We start from the raw sequence: 8513 nt of genomic DNA, 5'->3' as shown, positions 1-8513 counted from the left end.
CATATTTTAGAAAGGACGCCTATAAATTATATAAACAAAAATATAATCTATTTTAAGGTGTCACAGCCCTACATTTGCTAACCCTTCCTTTGGTTTCGGGAAGCACTCTCACCATAGGTTATGTTGTAATCATGAAATAAAGTTCCAAATTCCTCTGCATTGCTAATTCTAAGAATTATTTTTGATGCACTTGTCAAAGAATGAGTGACATGGGTTACTAAGAGGCAGCTCTACTTCAAGCTTCCCCAATGCATCTGAGATTTGATTACGTTCCCATATAATGTGAATATGTTGCAGGATACAATCAAGAGACTGTGATTATTTTTTGCCTTTTCTAGAGTGGCTTATCTGTAAATGTCAATAACAACTTTTATAGAAATCTTATTCCCATTGAAGCGGGAGGGGGGAGCTTCATGGCATTCTTAGTTTCCTTGTCCTCTCCCCTCAGCAACCTATTGTGTGAAGGAGGGGGGCAGAGAAACTGTGACATCACAACAGTAGCTAAGTCATCCCCGCCCTAAATTAGTTTCAGCCTTGGACTGTGGAGGCACTGGCCTAGATCTCCATTCAGTCATATTCACTGCGTGATTTGGGGCCAGTCACTCACTCAGCCTTGTTGGGATATTAAAATGGAGGAGAGGATAGTCTGCTGCCCTGAACTCCTTGGAGGAAGGTCAGGGGTTTTTTAAAAAAAAAATGTAATGAAGTACGAGTTAGATACGTACTTTTTTTGCAGCAGTTTCATATTTACTGTCAGACAAGTTTGGATAATATATGTGAAATGCTTTGACAACTTGAGATATGCTGTATACAATACATTCTAAGTATGTACTTACTTCAGCGCTAAGTATTTGAGGTACATATAGAAGAAATAGGGCTAATCAACTAAAAGCTAATTCACACAGCCACTTCCTGTACTTCTCTGGGACAATTTACCTTTGGACAGCCTAATCTATGAATGTGGGAGTTTATGGATCCCATCTCTAGCCATTTATACCATCTGTGAAATTCTTTCCAGATCAGTTACTCGTTTGAATGAAGGGCCCAAACGTAATACATGAACATTGCAAAAGTAGTCAAGTCTGTTAACTTATACTAACAGGTTCAGTATTTACCTTTGCTCCTAAAATGGAAGGGGAGGGTCATACCAAAAGCTTTAAAAATATAATATATTGTGTGCAAAATCAATAAGGAGCAACAGTAATTTAACAGAAAATCCTCAATGTATTCTGCAGCTCTTTGCAGAAATTTATTCAGTTCTTCAATGAATGCATAACAAATTTCCTCCTGGTTAGACTTAGAAAGAATAAATCAATCAACCTTACTTGGGAACAAGCCCTCCAGCAGGACACACATGTGAGGGGTCAGACGTCACTAGCATAGAAGAGTAGAATAATTCACTTCTTGGATAAGTTTGGTTATTGTTTTTTTTTAACCTCAGAGTCTGCGTCCTCAGCGTGGGTGGTAGTGAAAAGGCAAACTTCATGCTGGGGATTATTAGGAAAGGGATTGAAAATTAAAAAGCCAGTATTGTCATGCTTGTGTATAGATCTACGATGGGCTTATTTGGAATACTGGTCACATTTCCTGTAGGTCAAAAAAAGATATTGCAGAACTAGGGAAAATATAAAAGAGGGTGAACTTATTTGTAATGTATGAGCACCGCAAAATGTAGTTGAACTGTTAGTTTATACTAACAAGTCCAATCTTCATTTTAGCTCCTAAAATGGAAGTGTGGGGGGGGTCGCACCAAAAGCTTAAAAATATATTATATATTACTGTATATACATTTTTTTTTAAAATCCCACTTTTCACTCTGATTGGTACCCAAACCAGCTAACAAAATGATTAATGGTTGATTAACCTTTCCTAAGAAGAAAGAGTCTGGGGCTTTTCAATTTAAAAAAAGACTTCTCGGAGAGACATGATAGAGGCTTATAAAATTATACACAAGTTGGAGAAAGCAGACAGAGAGCTTTTTCTCCTTCTCCCATAATACTGTAACTTGGGTACACCCAATGAGGTTGATAAGCAATATATTCAAGACTGCCAAAGGAAATCCTTCTTTACAAGTAATTAAATTGTGGGATTCACTGTCAGTAGGCACAATAATAATAACCATGAGCATAGGTGGCTTTAAGAAGGAATTAAACAGATTCATGGAAGATAGTCCAATACTGGCTATGAGCCACGGTGTCTATAGGAAACCTCCATACTCAGAGGCAGTTAACCTCTGAATATCAGTGCTAGGATGCAACATCTGGAGGTGATAGTAATGTCTATTAGTGAAATCCTAAGCAGAATTACTCCAGTCTAAGCCCACTGAAAACTGTATGCCTCATTTGTTAGCTCTTCAGGGCAACTGGTCACTTTTGGAAACAAGATATGGACAAGATGGACCACTCATTGGATCTAGCAGGGCTCTTCTTATGTTTGTAAGTCATCGAACAACTTCAGTTTGCTTTCATAGCCATGTGAATTAGCGATGGTTAGTAGTATTTGTTTTGTTCCCTGCTGTGGGAAAAATGGAGGCCTCCTTGGAGCGATGGCAATTCATGCTGAATTTCTGTATTGGTGTGATCAAATGAGCAGTCACATCCAATGTGGAACTTGTGGCAGAATTTCCCCACTCTTGACACAGGGTGGTTGGAGCAGTGTGTACATGGATTCCCTTAAATGTTTAGGAGTCTTGTGGCACTTTAAAGATTAACAAGTTTTCATTCCAGCATAAAGCCTTCTGGAAAGGCAGCACATCATAGTGGTTAGTGTCAGACTAGGCTCTCTGAGAAATTGGTTCAAATTCCCATTCTATCATAGAAGCTTGGTGGGTGATCTTGGGGATTTCTCTCAAGTTACTGTACCTTATAGGACTGTTGTGATGATAAAAGCAGTGTGAACTTTTCTGATAAAAGTGGATTTTGCTAGAAGAAAATCCTGTTAGTCATCTAGATACAAGAAGACACCTGTTTATTTTTGCTGCAACCAGACTAACACAGTTAACCCTTTGGATGTAAATGTTCACTTATCGCAGCACACTTTGGGATTTGCCCGCATGCAAAAGCTTGTAGCGGATGGAAGTGAACTTAATGGACTAGAATATTTTATGTGCCTTTTCTATCTCTATGCAACTTTATTCTCAGGTGCCATTTGTACTGTACAGGTGCCATTTGTACAGTATTTGTACTGTACCATGCAAAGGATGAACACTGGAGCAAAATAGTCAAGCAGAAGACACATGAATGTATGCTAGTCACTGTGAATGCTGAGGCCAATCATTGTGAAGTGCCTGCTGTTTGTCGTGGGGAAAAGGATAACCTAAGCTACTGTACATGCATACCGAGCAAGCTTGCTGCTAGTAAGATGCACCTGTAATCGACAGGCACTATGCCACACTTATAGGCTGATAAAACTTTTTCAGAACTAATTATGCCAGATGTAGCTGTAGAACAAGAATACAGGGAGGCGGGGGAGGGAGGGAGGGAGGGAGAGGGAGAGGGAGGGAGAGAGAGAGACCAGCTGCATCCATAGAAGTTCCTTTGCAAGAGCAAAGAAATATGTACTGAACTTTGGTCTGGATAACGGACAGATAGTAGAGGGGAGGTGATGACAGAAAGAATACACAGAGAGAGAAGTGGGTAGTAAACCACTCAGTGAAAGAAATAAGCTTGCTTCAACCTAATTAGATCAGCAGGACTTTCCAAGGCTGAGAAGCCCCAAGCAACAGATGCGGGGTACTGAAAGTAGCTTCTAACACATTCCAAAGGAGGGGAGATTGCTCTCCTCCCACTGTACCCAAAAGGAACAATCTTTGCCTGTAAAGTACACGGTTGCTGAAGCGACATTTAGACGCCCTTGGCAAATGTTACATTGTCAAGAGGGCAGGAAATAACGTGAATCTTATGAATGGGAAAGTGTGAGAAAGGAGATGTTCCTCAAAGAGATAAAACAATGCATGAAGGTGATAAGCAATGCTAATTGGGAAATATTGTAATTGTGTTGCTGACCAGAATTATTCTTCCAATAAGGGACCACTAGATCATTGGATGTGGTCACCTGCGTAAACCAATGGGGGCCACAATTATGTTTCAGCCAATGGGACCCCCAACATTGAAATGAACTTAAGGGTACAAAATGTCTTACGCAGCTATTGTAGCTTCAATGAGCATTGGACACGAGGGAACCTTCCACATTTAATAAACGTAGTAGACTTGCTTCATTCACAGGACTCTGTGTCTCTCTTTTCTTGGAATTGGCTGAGGGACATTCAAACCACTGATTGTGTGGAACATAGCCAAACAGCATTGAGCAAATGGTAATTCAAGGCAGGCTTTTGCCTGAAATGTTACCTATCCTTCTACCCACAAAACGATTGAGTGAAAGGATCAGGACTTGAAAACATTGGATTAATGTGATTGGTCTGGCCATCAGCTTTCTCAAGGTTATCACACAAAGAGCATATGTTAGAGAATTTACTTCTCAGTATCAGGTTGCTAAGTGACAGGACAAGCATTAGCGACTATTGGAACTCAATAAATCCATAAATTGCAAGGGCAAGAAGATAGGGGGCTGCTTTTCTCAGTTTTTATTGAGTTTCTAAAGCATCTTTTCATGTTAAAGTCACCCAAAGTCTTAACCAAGGAGTCTATGAGTTTACCCAACAGTATTCTCCATCCCTGCATCAATCACTTTCTAGAGTAGTTGATGCCAAGATGCTCTTTAAGGAATGTTCACCTGGGATAGAAATAAGGCCGTTCATGGTCTCAATGTACCAGTTCTCCCCAGGGACTTCCTATGTGGCCCCCACTCTCAAGTCTCCTGTGCAAGCTGCAGGACTGGCATATGGCACTTTGACCACACACCTTCCCCGTCTGAGTTAGAAGCATTTCCCCATAAATACTTAAGGAGAACAGCACAACGTTGCTGGAAAACAAGTGAATAGTTGAGGTCCCTGAAAGGAAAACTTTGGCAGAGGCTCTGTTGATGTTTCATGTCTCCTTCCTACAAGTCCATGTAGTTCTCATTTTTTCCTCACAACACAGAAAAATAGGGTGATGCAAAACCCAAAAATACCAAATGAGCTTCATAGTTTAGTGGGCCTATTTAGTCTGGCACTCTATTTCACCTTTTCACATGTTCTAAGTGCATAGAATGATCGACAGGTGCTTGAATCACAGCAAACTCTACCACTCCCAACAAATGCACATTCATTGGAATGTAAAAATATACAGATGTCTTTCTCCACATGATCAGGTTGCTGTCTGAGGGCTTGGGAGAACTTGGTTAGGTAGTAGATAAAAAATGGGATGCAATCTACCATCTCACAAGCCACAGAATCTAGTCTACTTCCTTTGTCTAGATATGAATGCAGCAACAAATAATATTCAATAACATTTAGGTTTACCTGTTGAGACAGACAGGAATAGTTCCAGCATTCTGCCAGCTCTCATTGGCTGTTTCCCAGGAGAGGCAGAGCTGGAACTCATTCTGTCTATCAAGTGTTTTCGAAGATTTGTCCTCTTAAAAGCCATGTATGGCCAGGTAGTTTTTACTCAAGAACCATATCTGTGATATCCATGTCTCCCACAAGTGGGAATGCTTATTGATAAATCTGAGGGAACGCCCCTACTATTCCTCCCCTTACAGATAAGCACTATATATTCTACTACATATCCTCACCAAAGGTGTAGCAAAGGGCACTTGGAAAGGAGATACAGGCCACCAAAGGGCTTGATGTTGCAAGTGATTCTGCAGAGACATGTAGCTTATTGCTAAATGAATTTCTATGATGAACATAAAGGTATAGCACCAACTGTGGAAAAATTCCTAGGTCCAGAACCAAAGTGGTAGGCTGGCAACATAGTATATAAAAAGGTACCTGTGCAGTTACACTGATCATCCTTGGAATAAGCATCCTATTTCTTTGCATTTTTCTGTCTACATAAAAAAAACAGTTCCCAACAATCTAATGGGAACCTGGAGAAAGCTGTGCAGATGAAGGTCTGCTTGGTTCTCATTGGCTCTCATGGAGTTTTATGGGAGAAAGGAAAGTGCTGCAACCAGACAGGAGTGAATCCTGCTCTCCACTCCAGATCCTGAAACCACCAGGAGTGAGAGGGGCCAGGTTTAGCAGGAGTCTGCAAGTATAGAAATCACACATACCTTACTTGTTATAAATAATGAACATTTCCTAAATATATTATAGAATCAAGCTTTCACTCAGGATTGTGGAAGAACGAATCACTTGTGGTATTTTCCCTGCTTCTTCCTCTACTTTTGTTCTGTGATTCTTCTGACAATCAGTTGGATGCTGAGATTTATCTAGCTATGAATTTCTAGTTACCAATCTTGTGTTTTCTTCAGCAGGAATAAAACCAAGTGCCTGGAGGGGAATTCAATGATCTGGCATGGGCCCAGGACCAAGTGTTCACATCAACCTTCTCCCAAGTAATGTCATTCTTCCTGTACTCAAAAACGATGGAGAGAAGGGTTCAAAGACACCAAGTCAATCATATTGCCAGATCAAGGATGCTTGGGTGGGGGATCCACCCATCACTGGATGTTGTGTTATCATAACAATTCACTTCTTGGATTTTCCTGTCGATCACTGAGTGTCTTCATCAAAATTTCAAGACATAATTATATCAGTTCTTAAATATATGAAGCTGCCTTCTACTAAATGAAAGCACTGGTCTAGCAATTGCCTACTTTGACTGGCAGATCTCCATGGTCTCAGACACAGGTCTTTCGCATCACCTACTTTCTGATCCTTTTAATTGGAGATGCTGGGGATTGAACCTGGAGCCTCCGCATGCAAAGCTGCATGGGTCCTTCCCCAACTGTTCTTGGTTGTACCTCCATAATTTATAGCTGGCCAATAGCATGGGGGAAGGCGAGTACAATGTGAGATCAGATGTGGTGAATTTTGAAAAAACATCTACAAACATGTGATACATTCCATCTCTTAATGATAAATGAAGGATTCTCAGATGACATATGTTCTTGTTTCTGTTATTCAAACAGATACTTCCCTTTTTAAACCACCAGAAATGCTACTTGTCTATCCCTTTCTTACACATAAACACACACAGAATCCAAGCATAGTTTGTAATGCCCATTAATTAATGTTCGCACTTCCTCTTCATTGAACATTCATTGTGAAGTCCGAAGCTACTTGTGCTTTTCACATCCACTCACCCAGGATATGACAATGTATATAAAATGTGTAGTATTTTGTTTGTCATTTGCTGTTTGTTTTGGGGAAAAAAAATTTTTTTTGCTAAATTTCTTAGGAAGGAAGGAAAATAGAAGGAGCAAAAGAAAATGAAAGAGAATGGAAAAGAAAAAGAAAATTCAAAGAAACATATTAAGCAAAGTATTTGATTAAACAGTTGCACAATATGATGGTATTAATGGCACTTAAAGCTATAAGCACTTAAAATCTTTCCATTGAATATTATCACCACCTCATGGAATTTTGGACAATTGTTTGCATCTCTGACCTAAACCTGAACCCACCAAATAGGGACTCCGAGCCCTGAGATTTGAAAGTTGCCCTGCCCCTGGTCTTAACATGGTATATGCACTTATGTCTACTTTTAAAAATTCTGCTACAGAGAATAGCAAACTGCTGACATCATGCAAAGGCTTTGCTTTCTGTCTTCATTGTATTACAGCATTAAATCTGAAGTTCCTTCAGCGATACAAAGTGAGTATGCGAAATTTTGTTTTTAAAAAACCTGTGTGGCTCACTGCTTATTGAACTGAGTGTAAGGTTATCAATATTTTCCCTCTCAATACCCAATAGTCTAGTCTCAGTTTTCTTTTCAGTGTATTGTTTGTTTACAATGAGTTCTTATTCCAAGGGTGGGGAGAGGATTTTTTTGTCATTTTCCCTCTTTTTATTTTCATTTGTTATGATAAATATTCACAATGTGTTGTTTTCATTTGTTTCTTTTCTTTTTTTCTTGGAAAAAACCAATCTGCTCTGTCTTTGTTGATGCTTCAATTCACGTTCCAGTGGCCTCCTTGTGTGTGGACATTCTTTTTTGGAGGGGGTGGTATTGAAAGCTAATTAACGTGTTTTCATATTTTTAATATAAAATGGGAAAACTACCAATATTTGGATCCCATGCCAAACCACAAACACTGTCTTATTTTAAAATTGATAGTTCCCCCCATTATTTCGCCTCTTTTTTAAAAAACAGAATTTCAGCAGTGAAAGGAGCAAGAAACTTGGTGATCCATTGGAAAAGATACATTGATGCTTTTCTTTCCTTGCTTCCTAAAATGCTCTTCGAAGACATCTGTCTTTGCTCACGTTTTTCTGCCATGGTGATCACCTTTCCAGATGAATTACCACAGCACTGGCATTTCCCCAATGGTAAGCATTATGAAGGCTAACATTTTTGTCAATATTCCACCTTTAGATGCCATTCTTCAGTGTTGTCTTTGTAATTTCTTTTGGCAGAGCAAGCTTCGGTCATTATGGCACAGTGAAATATTCTAGGATGCTA

Source organism: Eublepharis macularius, chromosome 2 (genome assembly GCF_028583425.1).
Source record: "Eublepharis macularius isolate TG4126 chromosome 2, MPM_Emac_v1.0, whole genome shotgun sequence".
Taxonomy (NCBI): domain Eukaryota; kingdom Metazoa; phylum Chordata; class Lepidosauria; order Squamata; family Eublepharidae; genus Eublepharis; species Eublepharis macularius.
Note: the sequence above shows the minus strand (reverse complement) of the source record.